We start from the raw sequence: 22,303 nt of genomic DNA on the forward strand, positions 1-22,303 counted from the left end.
AATTAGCAAGGCACTTCCTCATCGCCATTTTCACAAATACACATCATACCACATCGTACCACTTAGCTCATGGTGATTGGTGGGTGCGCCATTGCTCTCAGCACATGTACGAGTTTAGTGTTGGGCACACAATTAATATAGGTCTGCGGTTGGGCAGGCTAGAAGACAATGAGCATCCCCGAACAATGTCATCGTCCATTTCTAAACATCCAATGCCCATCTTCCATACCTTTCCAATCAGCCTTACGTCAGTCAGTAAGGTGGCATGTAATTGGCTAAACTGTAAACTGGTAGTGGAAAGGAGCTCCATGAAACTCCATTTTGGAAGCTGAAAATTTCCTTCAATTTTGGTTGGATTCACTAGCCTAGCATTTCACATTGGAATTAATTGGGACGGGACTTGGGCTGAATTCGAAACAGGGAAGGCAGCTGTCCTTCCAGTGAGCTAACTGGACATCGAGTCATGAAGTGTGGATCGAAACGAAAAATTGCTTTATTTCCTCTCTCGGCAGTTGACTGCATTTGTGGGCGTAACGGGGATATTTGAGGTCAGCATCAGATGCTGACTTCGCTGCCTTGGTACCCAACATGCTGTGCTCCACCTCCCTCTCAACCGGAAACCTGAAAAACAAGCATGGCTACTATCCAAGCTACAGTACTACCTTATCATACTCTTTATTCTGACACTTTATTCTGACACATGTATGTAGATATTGAAAATCGAATGGATAAATCAATATTGTAGTATCTGAATATGTCGCTAGATCTATTTATAACCTATTTTACGATTCCGCCGTCTGACGATCATTCACCGTTCAAATAGCATGCGTAAGCTAAGCGCTAACGTGATGAACGTAACTCCCGCCATAGAATCGCCGTAACATCAAATGCGCAAGGCGGCGCACTCGTTAGTGCCGTTCGTAACGGCTGCCTCATCAGCTAACTTCACCTATCTGATCAGTGACCTGTTTATGTAGGAGGAGAGTTTCGAATTGAGCCTTATTCACTGTCTCCAGGTCTTACAATACCTCCATGGTAAGTCACCATCCAATGTTGCCTTCAAATTTCCCTGTCACGCCCACAATTTCAGGCAACTGCCAATACAAAGGAGGAAATAAACCATCTTTTCTTTTTGAATGGCACTCGATGACTCCATGTCCAGTTAGCTAACTGAAAGGACAGCGCAATTTGCCATTTCGCCAGGGGCCATGGTGCAGATAAAATTATAAAATTGTAAAGATAAAGTGATGTCCCCGTCCAATCTGACATCAACAGTCCTACTAACAGCCCACTAACCTAGCCCATTAACGTTTTTACATTGTTTTTCACACTCTATTGCAGGTGGCACTTCGACCGCTGAAGCTCAATTGATATTGAATCGAATTTTCAACAACAACCTTTCAGACCCATCATCTCTTGAGTTTCGGGAATTGGCAGCACTTATTGAGGAGGAGGTAAAGCTTTGGTTTATTTAGTATAAGTTTTATTTAAAGCTTTAATTCAGTTTAGCCTATAGGAATAGTAGCCGCTGATACCTCCACCCTTCTACAAGTTTGGTCAAAGGGGACAAGAGATATCATCTTTGTGATTTTACAGTACACTGATGAGAAATAGTGATACATAGAGGGATGGCGATACATGAAGTACAATTACCTAAAACATTTTAACATTTAAATTACATTATACTTAGCAGAAACATTTAACTGAAGATACTTAAAGTCATTAAGGTAGAGGATATTATGGAGCAAATTGGGGTTTTAGGCACCTTGCTCAAGGGTACTTCAACCTTGGGTGAGAATAGGAGACCATCCAGATTCTTCCAATCTTCTGATCCCTGAGTCTATGCAAAGTAAATTAATCCTTGTGTTGTGTTAAAAAGCTGCACACACCTGTGCTGTTTTCAGTTCAATTGTGTGCCCCCCTCACAGGCCATGTAATTAGTTTATTATATGATGTCATATTTCACTTATTTTACTTTTTAAATCATTTCCCCAGCTGTCTCCGTTTTTTGCTCGAGCATTCACAACATTTCTTAGTATGACAGTGCAAAGGTTCAGGTAAATACAAATATTTCTTCCTACTATTTTATGTCACGTGTGAATTGAAAAGCAATTTTAAGCCATTAACATCTTACTTACATTAACTTCTTTACTTCCTGATTTTGATAGGGATGGATCAGTCGTTGCAGATTTCAGTGTTCTCTTTGACCAACCCATCGCACCTCCTGTTAATGACCTTGGAAGAGTTATTCAAAGGGCAATCGACAGTGACAGTTTAACCTTAGACATCATTTCCTTCTATATTGCCGGTATGTCTGAACAGTTTGAAGTGTTTTGTGTTTATTTTTTACAGAGAATATCAAAAGCAACAAGTATGTGTATATGTGTCTTCACAGGCATGACTACAGCGGCTCCAGCTGTAACAACATCAGAAGCTGTTAGCACATCTATTCCTACAACAATTGCAACAACACCCGTACCTACTACAACCTCATTAGCTGAAACTACAACAGCTGAAGTAACAACTACATTAATTGCTTCAACTACAGTTGCTGAAACCACAACAGCAGAAATCACAACTACATTTATACCCACAACTACATTAGCTGAAACCACAACAGTAGAAATGACCACTTCACCTATGCCCACAACTACATTAGCTGAAACCACAACAGTAGAAATGACCACTTCACCCATGCCCACAACTACAGTAGCTGAAACTACAACAGCTGAGGTAACAACTACATCCATTCCTTCAACTATGCCAACAACACATATGCCCACAACTACGGTAGTCGAGACAACATCAGCAGAAGTAACAACTACATTCATTCCCACAACTACTTTCGCTGAAACTACTACACTAGAGTTTACCACTACACTACCACTGGCATTAAGCACTTCTAGCGGGGCACAGGCGAGATTCAACGTGAAGTTTAGTATGCCGGGAGAATTTACACCAGATCTGGAAGATCCCTCATCGGATGCCTACAACGATCTATCAGATTCCGTTACCTCAGCGGTAGTGTGACAATTATTTACTATCCATGTTTTCTATTGTATCTATTGTATACGTAGTATATATTGATAGCCAATACCACTTTTTGAAAAGCAGATACCGAGTATAGATACAGATCCTTTCACCCCCCAACAATACAATAAATGCACAGCATTGCTTTTTCCACCTGAGATATTTGCTTTACTTTCCAGATGTTAGTAAATGTATGAGGCAGTGCTTTTTCCCCCATGCTGCTTTCAAGTCAACAGAACGTGAAGTTATGTTGCGTTGTTTCATGTAATTGCAGTATAGTGCCTGGTATTGGCAAGTGTTTGATGAGTATGAGTATGATGAGCAAGGATCGGGGTTGATACCACCGGTATCGGTGTATCCTTATATATTGTACCTGTAATGTACTGGTATGGCTAGAAGCTCAGAGACACTGTAGGATTCACCATATATATATTTACCAAATATTCACAATCCCTCATCACCTGTTTTCTTTTTTATTGTAACATATCAACTTAACTGACTGCTTGTATACTGGTAGGGGGTCTTTTTCATCTGATCTTCTGAGTCCGTTACACTATATTTTCCTCAAAATGTTCTCTTTGTCTTTATTTCAGATGGATGATGCATACTCTGATGAGTATGGCTCAAGTTTTGTTGGTTCTGAGGTTAATGGATTTAGGTGAGAACAGAATGTGTTTTTATCGTGTAGCAACTTGTCCTGAACTTGAATTGAAAAACGTACTTTGAAGAAAAGTTTAGATATAGGCCTATGATAGATATAGAGAATAAATAGTCATCTTAACCTTCAGTACACTTCTTTAATTGTAGTGAAGGATCAATTGCTGCAGACATGGACCTTGTCTTTAAAGATGACGGTTCTGTTCCTGCAGTCAGCGAGGTGACTGACACCCTGGTGAACGCTGCTTCAGACAACAGTACACTAGTCTCTGCACTTGGTGTGGATACGAACTCCCTTCAAGTTGAACGTAAGAGTGTTGCTATGATGTACTACACTGCTGCGCCTACCGTAATTTAGATAATTTCCAAACTACCTACTCGGCCTACTGGTAAAATGTTTGCACTAAAATTCATACCTTAATGTGCAGGAAGTCATGCGACTGTGAGTTGACAATTAGAGAGACTGCAGCAACCGCCCGCAGCAACTTTGATATTGTACAATTCCTTAACGACTTAAGCTATGACTACGAAACTTGGTAACTTCCCCTAAAATGTAGTTGGTTACAAATTAGTTCCAAAAGATTAGGTTTATCCTTTTTGCCATTGTTTTCATACAGGTATGTCTGACCAAAAATCACTGATCTAAGCTCATTATTGTTCCTCCCTTATCACATACAACTTATTGTATAGTTATTCCATTACATTAACACAAATTACCTACATAACATACCTAATCTAACATCAGCTTAATTGATTATCATTAATTTATGCAAATTTATGCTAATTTGATGACATCGCCACATATATAATCGTGGCAGGCTTTATCTTTATCAATGCACATTTCACCTCAATTTCATTCATTCATTTCATTTCTCATTGCTGAAGTATGTCATGCATGTCATACCCTGCAAATAAGGTACTGATATGTCCTGATATTGAGGACTTAGCGCTTGGTGCAATGTCATCAACTGAAGCCACTTTATCATATCTATGACGCCATTTTGTGACATAGTTTTTCACATTTTGTGTTATTTCCATTAGTATCAGGCAGCTTTGTGAGCATTGCAGTGTTCTGAAGCATATAACAATTCAAATTTAAGTGCATTACTTAAATCTTATGGAAAATTAATACATTATGGCCAGATTTGGGGCATTAAATCAGATAATGACGTCATAATGATGTCATGATGCCAAATAATGACGCCTAAATGATGACATTCATAGATGTCATGTCCATATTATGAATAGATTATCTCCCCCAAATTTGGTAGTCATACGGTATTCCGTTCATCATGAGTTATGACATGTGTCAAAAGAATAGGCCCAGGAAGAATAGGACCTTAGTCCCAGGAATGCCAAAAGCACTGTCTGAATATGGTTAACCTTGTACAGTAAATTGACTTTGGCCAATTGTTGCCAGGTAGGATTCATGTCAAGGTTGTTGTGTTCATAAATCCCATGTCTTTGTTGATTTTTTTTGTTGATGTACATGCAGAAATTGAAACAAAATAATTACATGAGTATGAATATGCACAACTGTCCCTCAGGTACCACCAACGCCACTGCAGGAATTTCTGCTGATTGTGAGTAGAATTATTAAGAAGACATTATTAGAAGACATTCTTGAAGTCATTTGAGTCACAAAATGTACACATTCACCACGTTGAAAATTGGCATTCTTTTTTTCCATCTCAGTGTGTGGCAAACCTGCACTCAGAAACAGGATAGTTGGGGGGCAAGACAGTAGTGCTGGACACTGGCCCTGGCAAGTGAGCTTGCAGTGGCAACTTCAGCATCAGTGTGGCGGTTCCCTCATCAACACTCGATGGGTCCTATCAGCTGCACACTGCTTTACCAGGTGAGCTAGTAAGGCCCTCGTAAAAATGTAAAAATCGTCATTTTGCATCATTGTAGGAGGAAGTGTAAGAGAGGATTCCTGTTGAGACTACAAGCCTTTTTCCCACCCTTTCAACCCCGCCCATAGGGGGTTGGACCTAATGTGCTAATAGGCCATAGAGGTAGAAAATAACACTAGAGAGGACCCCGCCCCCTTTTTACGGCAATCTGTAGCGGCCATTATCTGTAGGTAGATCAGAGAACTGGAAATTAACGGAGAACGAGGCTCACCTCTGTCAAAAATGGCTTAATCATGTGAAAATGTCCATCAACACACTATACACGGACAATAGTTGAAGTGTGTTGCTAACTATGTTCATAAAAGATATTATTTGATTTTTAAATTTATTTTATCGACTCATATGATTTTAGTAGATATTTAGCCTGCCATTTCAAATCTGGTGTTTGATTAATGTGTTACTTCATATTCACACAGTTTTAGTCAATTTGTTGACAGGGGTGGGCGTGTTCCCCATTGACTTGCATTGCCTGAAGGAACCTACTATACCTACGGAAGTTAGGAAGCTCCAGCTGCCATTTCCCAGTGCTGTCGCAAATTGCTGTGTCCTCTCTTGTGTTATTTTCTACCTCTATGTAATAGACCCATCACAGTTCAGTGTGCCAGTGCTTTTGAAATCACTGGCATTGAGGCTCCAGTAAGTCCCTGGTAGAGCTGCCTGGGTGTGGCCTGTGGAAGTTGAGCATTCCAATGCATTATGGGGATTGTTGTCAAATCCACAAGCTCTAAAAGGTAATTTTCTGCCTTTGGTGCCTTCTCGGCCTCGGTGCCTTCTCGGCCAAGAAGGCACCAAATTAGAAATGTATGCTACCATTCTACTACATATATGACCCACTTTCAATACATATTCATGTCTCCACCGATGGAATACCCCTTTAAATTGAAGTAGGGGTCTTTAATGCTTTTACAATTCATATTTCTGGTGTGTGTTTGATGTGTGTGTATGAAAGAGGAAGTGCAAGAATGTTGGGTGGAGTTGACACACCTTGTGATAATAGGGAAGATACTGTATGCCAGACATGTGGACTCGAGTCCAGTGACTTTGACTCGAGTCAGACTCGAGCCAGCGGTGTGAAGACTTGCGACTTGAAATTTCAAGATCAGAAAGGACTTGCGACTCGACTCGACTTGCACGCCTTTGACTCGAGACTCGACTTGGACTTGACAGTTGTAACTTGCAATGACTTGGCGTGACTTGCCACGTTTGGTCTAGGTCTATTTTTTTTTTTTTGTAACAAGTCAGACCCTTGTTTTCAGAATGCAACAGCCCGCCCACTTTCTTTGTTTGAATCACGTCATTGCTGTAAGCGGTGCTATGTAGCCTGGACGCTGCGACCGGCGTCAACAGTGAAACACCATCTCCGAGTCTCCAGAACAAACATAGCCCACATTTTAAACCATCGCGGAAGTTAATTTGTCTCCCTCTCACCCCAACTCGTTTTGCATTCTTGTATGGAAGTTTGATCTGATCTCTGATCTCGGCCCTCTGATCAACAAAATATTTTATATCAATGTTGTAGGAAGAGTGTGTGCTGGGGAGCTGTGATGTGCAAAACGCTTCTGTAGGCTACACCCATGCTGCTTTGTGCGAAGCATATGCGTTTTGAGATGTCTGAAATCAGTAGACTTATATATATATAAAAAAACTTAAAGTTGAAAAACAACCTCCCACCTGCAGTATGAGACTAAGCTGGATCAGGTAGGCTACTTCGCTGGTTGTGGAAGAGTCCGCCATAAAGTTATTAATGGGGCGTCAGACAATGGAGATGCAGATTTGCCAACCGAGTTTGAGCATAGCCTACACAGCTAAACGTAGCCTAGGTATTGTTCTTAAAACGATATGAAACCTACGAAGTCGGACAATAAGTCAGAGCGGATCATTGCGCAATAAATAAGCATGCATTTGCTTGTGGGAAATTTCCGCCATTCGAATCGTGTGGACGAAAGAAATGTGACCGGCAAGTTGAGGGGACTCCAGTTAGGAGACAGCTGGCATAAGTTCACGCTTGTAGTGGGCTAGAGTCAAAGTTTAAACGTTTCTTTTGTCTTTCATAGTCTATTTTTAACCTTATTAAATGGGCATCAGGACGCTATTTCACAGACTAACTCACTGGGCTCATTCAATGCGTCTAGTCCATGGCTAAAGAGATGGAAGCCGACGCACGCTATTGCTGAGCGGCGCGAGACATGCATGGCTCGGCTTCCCGTGGATAAAGCGCCCTGTGCCCAACCTATCTCGCGCTGCTTCCATCCCAGTCATTGCGCTCGTGAAACTTGTATCTCATGGTGTCGAATCAATCTTATATTAAGTTTCTCACAGTTCGAACATGTTTTGTTGGTAATTTTGGAAGTTTGGAGTCATTGCCGTTGCTTGGAAATGACAGGTTAGAGCAGCACGACGCAAGCACTGGAGAACTGGCATGTTAAACCCTGCTTTCCAAATAATCAAAAATAAGGAAACATAAAAGCAGAATTTTGTTTGGCTACAATCTGTGGCGTGCACAGTGGTGAACTTATTCTTTTTGAAGATGCATGAACAGCATACAAGTGACTTTGAGGGGGAGAGGAGGGCGATTGAGGGAGGACAGCGAGACGAGGGTGAGAGGCACAGACAACAATGCGACACATTTTGATGTGACTGACTGCAAACGTCGGGCATTCAGTAACTGGATAGTAGCCTACTGCAAGCGGCACACCAAACGGCACAGGGTAGAGTCGTCCACTTAGAGAAAAAATGAGAGCGAAATGTTGGATAGGGCATTATACACCGTAGCCTACTTCCTCCTATACTGTAGAAGCGCAGAACACGTTTGGCTCGTTAACTGACATTCTCACGCCACGAATGTCTAATTTGCATTATTTCAAACTACGGCAGCGTGCAGGCGAATAAGCCCCGAGAAGAAGTCTAGTAGGCTAATATAACAAGGCGTGGATGACCATCCTGCAAACGAATGTTCTAGCGCGGACTTTGACGCAGTAAAATGTTTCGTGATGGGTCATTGCGGCGAGAATGTGAGGGGGAAAGCGACAATGCCGATACAGCTTCAACAATTATCAGGAATTTAATACAACTAACTAGGCCTAAATTTGTCCTCATTTCTTAGCCCATGTGGACAATTGTCTACAAGGCTAACGTTAGGTTATGGCTATAACCCTCGGTTCTTTGATAACAGAGTGAGGTGTTTCACTATGGGATACGCTTGGGCGTGACCATCTATGGAAGCTCCAATGACATTACGTCTGTCAAAGACAGACAGTCGACGCAGTCGGGCTCCGCCCGCTTGGGGTGTCTACCCCCGTCGACACGCTGAGTCCAGCATTCTTAACGGTTTCTTCCCCACCTAACAACTAGTGCAAGGAGGGAAAAATAGGTGAAACACCTCACTCTGTTATCAAAGAACCGAGGGTTATAGCCATAACCTAACGTTCTTTTTCTAACTTCGCTCGGTGTTTCACTATGGGAGATATAGCCCACTCCCGGAATGCACGCTATGTAAAGCCCTTATTACAGTAGCATCGGTCAGAATGTATAGATCGCTGCTGGGGAGTCAGAACCTAGTACAGCGTGAGATAAGTGTCGGCCAGATACCTCTAGCTCATGAAAGCGGGCGAACGTGTACCCTGGGGCCCTGTTCGCTACATTGCACAGGCCTACCATTGGCAACTCCGTGGACAGTGCCCTGGAATTGGCCATTCCTGTTAATGCATAAGCTCTTAGGTCCCTAAGGGGCCGGCGAGACATTATTCTGATAGGCAACCGCTGTAGCTTTCACAATCCAATGAGACAACCCCTGACGTGGCAGTGGTAGTCCTTTATGGTGTGTGGCCGCCGCAAAAAGTTGAACTCTGCTAAATTCTGTATAGTCACAGAGCTTTAACAGGACACACATAGTTGAGCTCCTGACCCTCCTCTGAGTGAGGGGGTAGGGTGCGGGGCATCCAGGTCCTTTCTCCGACATCTAAAGAAAGTCCTGCTCTGGGCACAAATCTGTAATGGGGAGAAGACGCACCTTCTTCAAATCAGAGTCAGATTGTAAACCAAGAGGGCCTCACAAGGAAGGCTTTTAGTTCACTCACTCATTTCATGGTGGTTAATGCTGTATTAGAACAGTCTTGACAAGCTAAACTTCAAACCAGTGATTTGGAGGGGTGAGCGTGTAGCTCAACTTAACCAGAACTAAGTCTCCAAGGAGTACTACCCTGCTGGCTTGTACTCAAAACTTCAGTGGCTGGCTGAAAATGCAGCAAGGTAAACTTTCCTATTGGGAAAGACTTTAACCCTGTGTATAAGATCCCGTAGGAAGCTAAGAAGCTGAACAACAGGGCGTTAGGGAGAAGTGTCTCCGTGTGCCCCATACCTTGAACACACGCCATTTATGACCAAGTATGAAGTGTGTATGCTGCTGTCGCCCCTAGTACAGTCTCTGTGACTGCTGGGAGAGGGCGACTGCGTCTGAATTCTACCTCTCACAGAATGAGCCTACCGGACCAGCCTGTCTAGGTGTGAATTATAAATATCGCTTCTTGTCTGAGAGGATCTCTCAGTAGAGGTGGGGCCCCTGAGGGCCCTCCGAACACCCTTACACAATCGTGACCCCATAGGGTGACATAATTGGGCCAACAAAATCAGTAGCAGGCTCTGTTGCCTGACTCTGACCAGTGTGGGGGTTATTATGCTTATTGGTGTGAATGCATAGAGCAGGGTGTTTTGCCCATAGCAATCTAGTGCATCTTTTATGCCAAGGAGGAATAGAGGGAACTGTGTGTTTCCTTACAAGGTGTAGAGATAGCAAAAACCTGCACCAACCCCTGCCCCACACCAGCCGATGTTTGAGAGTAGAGAGGATGTTCCCCTTGGCCCTGTTCTGCAGACTTAACAGAAACTGTGATCCAGCAATAGTTTCCTCAACCACCTACATCGTTTTGGAAATGTTTCAGGGCCCAGAACACTTAATGTATATGGTCGCCCTGGACGTGCGATGGTGAAACCACTGCATGAACAACGTGGCCAGTAAGCTTTACTGTAAGCTTTACTGTAAAAGCCCTTCATCATAGAGAGACACCTCTCGCTACCGTAATAGCGGATGCCATTACACCAACTGTAGTCTAGACCTTGTCTGACTACTACTAACGGTTGTTGAACCCAAATTCACTCGATGCTTTAGCGCCGTCCTGGAATCTAATGCTGACTCCTTCGAGAGGGAGCAATAGGGGAAAATGTCTTAATTACAGTATTCTGATCCCAAGCCTGTCAGAGGGGCTAACGCCGTCCTCAATCGCCGGTTGAGACAGCGAGAATGCTGTATGTTTTGCCGTGGCGGCGAAACTCATGATACACATTCTGATTTCAGACAGGCTACAGCCTTGTGATAAGATCATCTGCTGTAACTCTTGTGACAACCCCAAAATCGAGACGATGATATGATTGACAAAGCACCTTGTTGTCAGATGTATGCGATTGTGGCATACCTGTTTTTATAAGGCGGTCTGTAAAATGCGCTTTCCAGCTGAGATCGCGCAGTATGTTGAGAGCCCATTGACGGCTCCTTAGAGTAGAAAAGAAGGGATCTCTTCGTTCGTAACTCGAGAACTCAGTCTACTGACCTTAAATTAGTGTTCCACTGAACCTAAGTGGTTTTGTGATCAACAGAAGTTCTTTATCCACTTACAGTGGAATAAAGTAGTGTTGCGTTTGTGTACTGTACGCCATGGATGAGCATGACCCGTCGCTCTTATATGACGCTAGTCACGTTACCAACGCAGCCGTGACGTGACGCACACTAGTGGCGTCACCGGAGAGATCTCTGCTATGTCTCCGCTGCCAATAAAGGGGAAATGGTGCGCCCTGGTGGTGTTCTGACAGTGGTGCACCCCTTTTCTTTATTTATGTACCGTATTTATTTTTGAGAGATTTCTGGTGTCAGTACATTGTACTTGTACACCTCGTGTGTGACTTCTCAATAACAACTCCGTCCTTGGCCCAAGGCCTGGATGGGGATGGCATTCTTTATTTATTTTAAAGCACACTGGTCTGTTGAGGCTACCCCTAGGGTGCAAGGGGAGCCACTTTTGTGTTACCAAATCTGCCCTCGCCTGGGTGCGAGGGATATTTGTTCCCTTAACACTGCTGAGACTACTGTGATAGTATCCCCTGTGTGCATAATGTTAACAATTTCACCCTTGGCCCCTGCCTGAATGCAAATGATAATTGTTTACTGAGCAGTTTAGTCTGGTGAGACAGAGGCTACTGCTTTGCATTACTTGTGTAAGTTATGTAGTAACAATTTCGCCCTTGGCTCTTGCCCAGATGCGAAAGACCCTTGTTTACTGAACACTTTAGTCTGGTGAGATGCAAAGTGTGCATGTTTATAACATGTTAACATTGTTATGTGTTAAGACAATTCGCACTAGGCCCCTACCTAAATGCGAATGACCTTTGTTTACTTAACACTTTAGTCTGGTGAGACACAATGTGTGTATATTGTGTTAATAAAATTCGCCCTTGGCCCTGCCTTGGTGCGAATGACCTTAGTCTACTTAACACCTTAGTGAGATGAGACCGCTCTCATGCATTATGTGCATCTTATGTGTTGACCAAATCGTTCCTGGCCCTTGCTAGGAAGATAAAGATCTTTGTATACTGAACACCTTGGTATACTGAACAGTTTGGTGAAATTACCCTCTGTGTAGCATTGGCGTTTATTTTGTATCAACAGATTCGCCTTTGGCCCACGGCCTAGGTGCGAATAATGTATATTTACTGGACACTGAGATTGGGTGTGATTTGTGCTTGGTGACACTTTGTCTGCAGTTTCAGATTTTGAACACCTGTAAGACATAACCTTTTCTCCATCTTCCTCTCCGCTGTGGGCGAGGACGTGGGAACAAGTGAGCCTGGGCTGTCAGGTCCGCCACTGGGTCCTGTAGGCCGTTTGGACAGTTTGGGCCTCTGTTCTGGGTTGAAGCACCTTGAGCTTCTGACCGTTCTAGCCCTTAGGGTGCAGGCTATGGCCTCTCTCTCCATAGGATGACTACCTTGGCAGTGTTGACCTGTCTGGGAGGTTGGGGCCTGGGGGCGGCTTGTGTGTCAGGCTCGCCCAGAGAGCATCATCCTTCTGCCTGCCGAGACCTTGTCTCCCTCATCTTCACCAGCACAGCGCCGGGCCCTTGGTGCAGCGTGTAGATGATGCCTGAGTGTCTGTTTTGCCGTGTCCGTCTGGACCTGGTGACAGCATCAGAGAGCAATCGGACCGGCTCGCCCACCTATCAGTCTCTCTTGCAGGGGAGAGCGATGTTGGACATAGTCGACACAGCCCGTCGGTTAGGGCACATTTGGAATACTTGTGAGGCTTCCAGTGACAGGGGGCCATCTCTCAGACAGGCCAGGACTGCTGGGAGGGGTGGCCAGGTTGGACTTGAGGAGGGAGGGGGGTTGGGGGCAGTGTTGCTGGTCCCTTTCCTTGTCTCCTGCATCCTGAGCAGAGGGCCGCCGAGTCAGCATGGTCACTGGGGGGCCTTGATTACTGCAGGATAGGTCGCCCACCCTGTTGGGGTCGAGGGGGCAGCGACGTGATGTCCCTGATATTGTGCTTTATGCTTGGGTATCCTCCTGCTCCCTGTGAGAGGGGGTAGCCTAAGCTGGGGTCGTCCTCGGGTGGCATGGTATCCACAGAGTCTGACTTGTGCATGGGGGCTGTTAGTGACGATCACCACATTCAGCCTCCGCTCCCGAATTCCCTCTGGTATTGTCCACGCAGTGGTGCAGGTATGGCGGCCTGCAACCGTTGCATGTGCATGGTAGGGTTCCATGCAGACCTGGGATTCTCCGCCCGCCATGGTTGGCTGCGTGACGCCGGCACGGGAGGCAACGGGCTCTTCACTCTTTGTTTTCACTCTTCCCCATGGCGGGGGAAATGCCTGAAGCATCTTTCAGAATAAAAGAGAGAGGAGAGTAGTGTTACTCGAAGAACTCGTCATAACAAGTGATTACTTCAGTTAACACCAGTGTTAGCAGATTAGCCGCACGTGCGGGGTAGCTACAGGTCGAAGCTAGCAACTTGTTTCCCGCCGAGTGGGTTTACATGCGGTGGGTTACCAACAGAAAACAGATTAAAATAGTCAAACAGAGTAGCGAGTGAGGCGTTCTCGCTCCCTGTTGTAAGGTGTAGCTTACCATTAATAAGTTATCACCGGCACCCGAGTGCTGGGTGGAGGTAGAGGTAGCTAAATCAGGCTAAGCTGAAGTTAGGTAGCTAGGTGGGTTAGGTAGCCCGCCATGCTAAACTTGTAGCTACAGATCGAAGCTAGCAACTTGTTTCCCGCTTAGTGGGTTTACATGCGGTGGGTTACAAACAGAAAACAGATGAAAATAGTCAAACAGAGTAGCGAGTAAGGCGTTCTCGCTCCCTGTTGTACGGTGTAGCTTACCATTAATAAGTTATCACCGGCACCCGAGTGCTCGGTGGAGGTAGAGGTAGCTAAATCAGGCTAAGCTGAAGTTAGGTAGCTAGGCGGGTTAGGTAGCCCGCCATGCTAAACTTGAAGTTCGCCACGACGCGGACACTTCACTAGAGTTGGAAAGTAAGCTGACTTAACTGCAAACCTTCAATGCACTTCTTGACGAAGGCAAACAATATAGCACTTACCGGCCGCGGTCGCGTTCGGCGACGGGGTCCTGGACGGTCCGTCTGTGAACGGTTAAGCGAGCACAGCCTTGGCAGGTGCGAGGAGCTTGTAGTAGATCTTCACGGGAAGAAAGCGAGAATGCTGGACTCAGCGTGTCGACGGGGGTAGACACCCCAAGCGGGCGGAGCCCGACTGCGTCGACTGTCTGTCTTTGACAGACGTAATGTCATTGGAGCTTGCATAGATGGTCACGCCCAAGCGTATCCCATAGTGAAACACCGAGCGAAGTTAGAAAAAGAACTGTTGGCACATACCCTACAGCAGACAGCATAGTGCGCTCATTGGTGGGTTCACTGTCAGTGGTCAGCTTTTGGTTTACAGATAATGAGATAAAGTGAACCCTGAGACAGGGCTGCCTGCTGATCTGTGCTGTTAACTCATCATCCTGCCTCACATTTGTATCCCCCCTCCCCCCATGCACACACACACACACACACACACACACACACACACACACACACACACACACACACACACACACACACACACACACACACACACACACACACACAGGGAGGAATATAAAAAAAAGAACAGTCTTTTCATTGATTACCCCTGCTGTATGTCACTATCTTGATGAGAATGGTGAGCTTAATATGGTACCTTACGAAAAATGGCATCTTTTAAAGCCAAACCAAAATGTTTACATTAGTTGAGTGGTACACTACAGTAAAGCGACGGGGGGTTGGGTAGCACCTGTAAGACATAGACTACTTTAACCCTTGGCCTTTGTGGGTAAATTCATACATAGTAGCCTCGGCTGTATGAAAGTGTGAATCCGTGTTTTCAGGTCGGAAGTGTAATATGCCTCCCTAATGTCTTGAAAAAAAACTTTCCCCGTGACCACCTCAGCATCCCTGGCTTAGTCTATTTTTTTCCTCATTGAAATTAAACGGTCTTAAAACAGTCAAGGCTTGTAGTTTCGGGGGTGTGGATTTAGGGGGTGCATTCAGAGTTTTTGGTCCTGTGCCCAGCCAAAGCTGTGGCCCTGTGCTCCTAGTGAAAAAGTTAACCATAGAGCCCTGCTCTTAGCGTTATGATGCTAGAGTCTGTATACAACCTTGATATGACCGATCTTCTGCTGATGGAACGGACACACACACATACGCACGCATGCATGCAAACAGGACTATTTGCCCACTGGACAGTAAATATTTGGCATATGGTTGCTCCTTGTACAAATTCACATGAAATGTATTTTTATGTGAAAAAAATGAAATTAAATTACATTTTACATACACAGCACAAGCAGTAGTTTGGTTTAGACTGATTTCTCAGCAACTGTTTTAGTCATTGTCATATTTTTACTCAGGTCTCATTAATATACTAATGAATTTATGATCGAAATTGTGATTGCAAATAGAAAATTCCTTTGTGACTTGTTAAGGACTTGAAAAAAAAATGAGACTTGGACTTGGACTTGACTTGGCTGGGGTACGACTTGGACTTGGACTTGACTTGGTCAGATGTGTCTTGACTTGTGACTTGACTCGGACTTGAGTGGAAAGACTCGAGACTTACTTGTGACTTGCACATTAGTGACTTGGTCACACCTCTGCTGTATGCAGTACAACATTGTAATAAATACTGCTGCTACAATCAGTAACACAAAAGACACCAAACGTAGAGAAAAAGGGTGCAGTAAAATATAATAATAAAAAAAATACTGCAGTACAGGGGAATGCTGATGCAATGCCAGTTAGGAGTTAAGAACGACAGTCATCACAGTAGGACAAAAACTGCTAGTGATCTCTCCTGTGGCAACTGGCAAAAGCTAATAAGGAAGGACTTTGCTCTATTTTGTTGGAAGTGTTACAGGATAACATAAGTTACAATCAATTGTGCTGTGTTATGGTATACAAAATGAATATATTATGTCATTTTACTAACCTGTTGTATTATCTGCTGAAGTTTGCAAACAATATTTTCGTTTCCGTTGCAAGTTCTGATCCAACAGACTGGACAGTCCTACTCGGTGCTCACGATCTGGATACGGATAGCCCCAATCAATTGACCATGGATATGGCCAAGATTCTACTACATCCGGATTATAGTGCCAGCACAAGTGACAGTGACATTGCACTAGTTAGGATGAACTCAACGGTGACCTTCAGTGACTACATCAGTCCTGTTTGTCTGGCAGACACCAATAGTTTGTTCCACAGCGGCACTGACAGCTGGATCACTGGCTGGGGAGACATTGGACAAGGAGGTAAATTAACTTAACTATAAGGGTATCAAACAAAATACACAAAGAATTAGCCAGCGACAGTGGAATTCTCCACACTGAAGGAAATGTGGTATGTTCTAGATACTGCAAAACTCATGAATACTTCATAAAAGCTGGTAAAACTCCTTTGAATGTTTCTGATGTTGCTCAATATGTCATTTTTTTGTACTCCATTTCCAGTGGCTCTCCCATCTCCTCAGACATTACAGGAAGTTGAGATACCTGTGATTGGAAACAATCAATGTGGCTGCTTTTATAGAGAGGAAAATGTACAAATATCTGAAAATATGATATGTGCTGGTCTTCTTCTTGGTGGAAAAGATTCTTGTCAGGTACGGCATGGTAATGATGAGAATGTCATCAAACCACCCATTTCTTTTAAACTTAATTGTTTAATGTTTCTCAAAAATGTGTTGTGTATGCATATATGAATGCATGTAAACTGTGCAGCATAGTCATATGCATACATTTGCATAGTTTGTGTGTGAAACTATGCCTCTTTAATTCCAGGGAGACTCGGGTGGTCCAATGGTAAACCAACAGAACTCTGAGTGGATCCAGTCTGGAATTGTCAGTTTTGGCATTGGATGTGCTCTTGCAGATTTTCCTGGAGTTTACGCCAGGGTGTCAAGTTATCAGTCTTGGATTGACTCTCAAATTGCTAGTGACCCACCAGGCTTCAGACAGTACATTCCCACTGGAATAGATGCTGATGACAGCTTCATCTGCCCAACCACAAGTCCTACCACAACCCTGAACACCACACCATCACTGAGCACCAGTGCACTTACTTCACCATCGCTGAGCACCAGTGCACTTACTTCTCAAAGTAAGTTTTCTTTCTGAAGTGTTTATGCTTCAACAACAAAGAAAAAATATTCATACATTTATGATATTTTTTGAGCAAGTATAATCTTATCATGACACAAAATGGGGTAAACAAAATAGACTATGTGACACTGGCAATCGCAAATAGAAAATGTGAAGTAGCAAAATTAGCTAAGTCTTTATGTTGTTGCTGATGGTGGGATGTTTGGAGTTGCATTGCATCAAAACCCTCCGGATTCCAAAATTGGAGCTGGACATCCCAGGTGAAAAACCCATATACTTAAAGTGTACATTTTTTGACTGTACTAAGTACAAAGTGTACTATTTTCAGCGATTTAAAGTGCGCTTCATTGCTATTAGTGAGCTGAAGCAGTACTAAAGCAGTACTTCAGCACATTTGCAGTACACTGAGGCTGCTAAATTGGCACCGCTTTTGGACAACTTTAAGTGCACTACAAGCATACTTATGAAAGTATGCTCCAAACACACTTTTCATGCATTCGTATGCCATTAAGAGTGTGCTGGAGTACTCTTCTATGACATTTTATTGTTACTTGAAGTTCAATAAAAGTATATTAACTTCATGCTTCTTTGGACTACAGTGTAACACTTCAAGTCTGTAAAAAGTACATCATGTTCAGTATTGTAAATATATTAACAGGTATGCTTGAAGTATGTTTACAGTACACTCCCAAGTACATGAAATAACATAAATGCAATACTTCTATAATCCAAGCTGTATCTCAGAGCTTGTACATTAACCACATTCACAGGTCACATCAGTGATATGCATGTATAGCATGTTTGCCATTCACAGTCATTGCAGGTTCACAGTGATTTCAGATACACACATCACTACAACTGTGTCTTGATTCATCTTCCTATGCTTCAGCTTTTTCTTTGATATGCCAACCTTAGTTAGGTCAATTACTTCTGTCTTACCTTCCACCATGGAGATAGGTGAGCCTATAGGTTTATATACCAAAACATATACATGACCGTCGCAATGACAGTGGGAACATGGTCATCATTTATTCCACTTAAAATAAAATAAAAAACCTACAATACACGCAGAATACAACAATGAGTAATATTTTCATGCAAACCAAAGATATTCCTTCGAGATAAATGCCTCTCTGTTTGAGAAATTTAGCTCCAAGAAGTGCAGTGCATGATGGGACATGCATGATGGTGCATGATGGGTAAATGCACTTTGTGTAAGCGCACTGAAGATATTTGGGTGAAGTACAATCATGGTAGCCTCACAAGCCATCCTACGTACTTCCGCCAAAGGATTGGCTCCACCACTGTAGTCTGGCCGTGCTTCTCTGTGGAGTGCCTGGAGCAGTAGAATTTTGATCGCAACGCCCCCCCAGAAAACAGCCAATAATCGAATACGCCCCCCACGTGGGGAGGAAAGGGGGAGGACGCTGGTGACAATGACGTACACATCTGCGCCAGAGCCATTGGTCTGCGCTATGTTGTTGTTAAGTAACTGCCAGCGATTGGGTGAGAGGTGTCCAATAATTTCAAACCATAACTGACTGCAAACTTCCTGCTTCCTACAATCGCTTCAGAGCAAACAAATGCCAGACCATAAATACGAAATGAAATGTAGTATTATGGGATGGTCAGGACCAGGCTACAATCATGGTGCACTTAGAAAAAGTATACTTGCAATATGTTAAAGCGATTTACTTTAAAATGCACTATAGAAAATCACACTTCGAAGACATTTGGGTGAAGTCTAATCATTGTGCACTTTAAAAAAGTGCAATTGCAATATGTTATTAAAAAATACACTTTTAGTAAGTTCACTATTAGAACACTATTAGTAGGGGGTTTTTCCCCTCCCTCTAAATACACTTTAGCCAAACATCTTCCAAGTCCACTTTAAGTATGGTTGGCTAAGTGTACTGTATTTGAGAGCAACTTAATTACATCTAATTTTAAGTACACTTTAAATAAGCATATTGTAAACATACTTTTTCGTAGCACAAAAAGTATGAGGGCACTTTTAACATGCTAAGTACAAATCAGTCGTGCTTTTATTGTACTAAATTGAACCACTTTTTCACCTGGGATCACTATATGTGATTATATCCTCTTCAAATTTTGGCATGTCAAGAAAGCTGACTTTTCAATTAGTTGTAACTTAAATGTATGTATTTTATGGCATTTGGGACCCTAATCAGAAGATTGAACAGATGACAGAAAATGGTTGGGAGAGAGATAGTTAGGGTATAGTTTGGGGGTATAGTTGGGAAATGACCCGGGTTGCACTAGAAACTGGGTGCGCCATGCAAGCTCAAATGTGAGGGCCACCCCAATCATATGTAACTTAAATCATGTAGAAATAATGGACTAACCACCTTTACAACAAGCACAATCAGCGTTAACAACCAATGCAATGTTACATCAAATGACCATTACGTAGATGTGTGTGTTTGTCCAAAAGTTTGCATGTGTCAGGGTGTGTTCCAGTGTGTGTATGGGTTCCTCTTGCAAATGGGTCACACTGAAGGTGAACAAACAAACAACAAAAAGACAAAAAACAGGGCCAGGAAACAAGATTCAATTATAAACTCAACTTTTGCCTCAACATTTGTTGTTACAGGAACAGACCTTTCATCTACAGTAGTCCCCACTACAACGCCAGTCTCATCGACAACTCTTGGAGTTACAACCCTTCCATTAAGTACTACAGTTTTTGCTACATCAAGTCCCACAACAGATGTTCCCACATCATTAACTCCAACCATTACTTCAACTGCTGTTGCTACATCACTTCCCACAACAGATGTTACCACATCACCAACTGTTACTTCAACTGCTGTTGCTACATCACTTCCCACAACAGATGTTACCACATCAAGTCCCACAACAGATGTTACCACATCAGCAACTGTTACCTCAACTGCTGTTGCTACATCTAGTCCCACAACAGATGTTCCCACATCATTAACCCCAACTGTTACTTCAACCGCTGTTGTTACATCAAGTCCCACAACAGATGTTACCACATCACCAACTGTTACTTCAACCGCTGTTGTTACATCTAGTCCCACAACAGATGTTACCACATCACCAACTGTTACTTCAACCGCTGTCGTTACATCAAGTCCCACAACAGATGTTACCACATCACCAACTGTTACTTCAACCGCTGTTGTTACATCAAGTCCCACAACAGATGTTACCACATCACCAACTGTTACTTCAACTGCTGTTGTTACATCAAGTCCCACAACAGATGTTACCACATCACCAACTGTTACTTCAACCGCTGTGGCTACATCCAGTCCCACAACAGATGTTTCCACATTGACACCAACTGTTACTACTTACAGGAGCTTCAGTGATGGTAAAGTATATAGTAGAACTGAAGGTTTGAAATGGATTCTCAGTGATATAGATTACCTTATGCATGCCAGAATTCATTGTCTTCTTAAAAATACCTGATGGTGGAGACAAATATGTGGAACACATATAAAGCACCCTGACATTAATAGTAAATAATATCCTAAAGTCATTGTTCACAGTTGAAGTTCGCAGCATGGTAGAACTATTTCAATATGTTCTTCCACGTAATGGCATTATTGTTCACTTCCATCAGAGAGTTTTTCATTTTTACTCAATTGAAATGATTAGGACAGCAGGTGTTATAGGGGCTTGGAAGTACCGTATACAATTATGAAATATAATAAAATTACCATTAAATCTTTGAAACAAATGTACATTTTAAGAGTTCAGATGCAAACCCCCCTAACTCCATTTCTGAAGACCTGCACTTCTATATTTTTAGAGCTTTTTGATAGCTTTGTATTAAAGAAAAATGAATTGAAATTATTTTCTGAAAAGGCACTTAACCCTCTACTGCATGGGGTTGCCATATGGCAACCGTCAACTTTTTCCAGTTTTTCTAATAGAGGGTGCACTATAACCTGTTTATTTATACTTATTAGTGATAAAACAGCCGTTTACTTTGAAACCACAAAAAACTTTTCAGGTCACATGATTAAGAAATAAACACACAAAGCCCTTTTTCAGCCCAAAATATTGTTATATAAAAAAATACAAAACGCTATCTGAAATATGTAAACTCTTATTTTTCATCATTAAAAATAATTGAGATGCAAAGGTTTTTTTGTTAGATGGTAAAATGTTATGGTTGCCATATGGCAACTTCATGCAGTTATGGAGCAACATTGTTGGCCATTCACCCCAATCAACCCCATTGGAATTGGAGGCTATTTTTACAGTTATTTCTTATAATTATTGTGCCAAATGAATCATTTGTACTTATATTTGTAATTTTAGACATGTTTAATGTGAAAATGCATTGTAAATGTTTGCAAATAAGTGTAAACAACCTTTTCGGAAGCTTTTATGTAAATGTGTGTACATGTCTATGGTCTGTCTTGTAGACTATATTTTGCTATTTTACCAAACATATTTTCACTAAATACTAAAAATATATATATTTTTATTTATGTTATTTAATGAGTTTTGACATTTGGAAAGTAATATATTGAAGATTTATGAAGGGAAAATTCTCTTTTTAAGGAAAGACCTGATTTTACACAAGATTCCACGACTGCATGAAGTTGACATATGGCAACCAGTAGCTAAAAACTTAATTAATTTCTTTTTTTTTGGTGGAAATCTATTATTTAACTCATTTTAACACTAAAAAAAAACACTGAAACATTTTTTACACTGTAAAAATAATAATGCATGCAGTAGAGGGTTAAGGAGTTTTGCATCTGAACTCTTCATTTGTGTAACAGACCCCTTGATCATTACCCGGATTTCCTTTGTTCATGAAAATGTAAATGGCATTAACAAAATTAGCACTTAAATGTGTGGTGAAACAGTGAAAACAAAAAAGAATCAGTGAAAATGTCATTGGTTAATCAAAAATACTTAGCAACCCATAACACTAGAAAAAAAACTAT

This window comes from Engraulis encrasicolus, chromosome 19 (genome assembly GCF_034702125.1).
Source record: "Engraulis encrasicolus isolate BLACKSEA-1 chromosome 19, IST_EnEncr_1.0, whole genome shotgun sequence".
Classification (NCBI taxonomy): domain Eukaryota; kingdom Metazoa; phylum Chordata; class Actinopteri; order Clupeiformes; family Engraulidae; genus Engraulis; species Engraulis encrasicolus.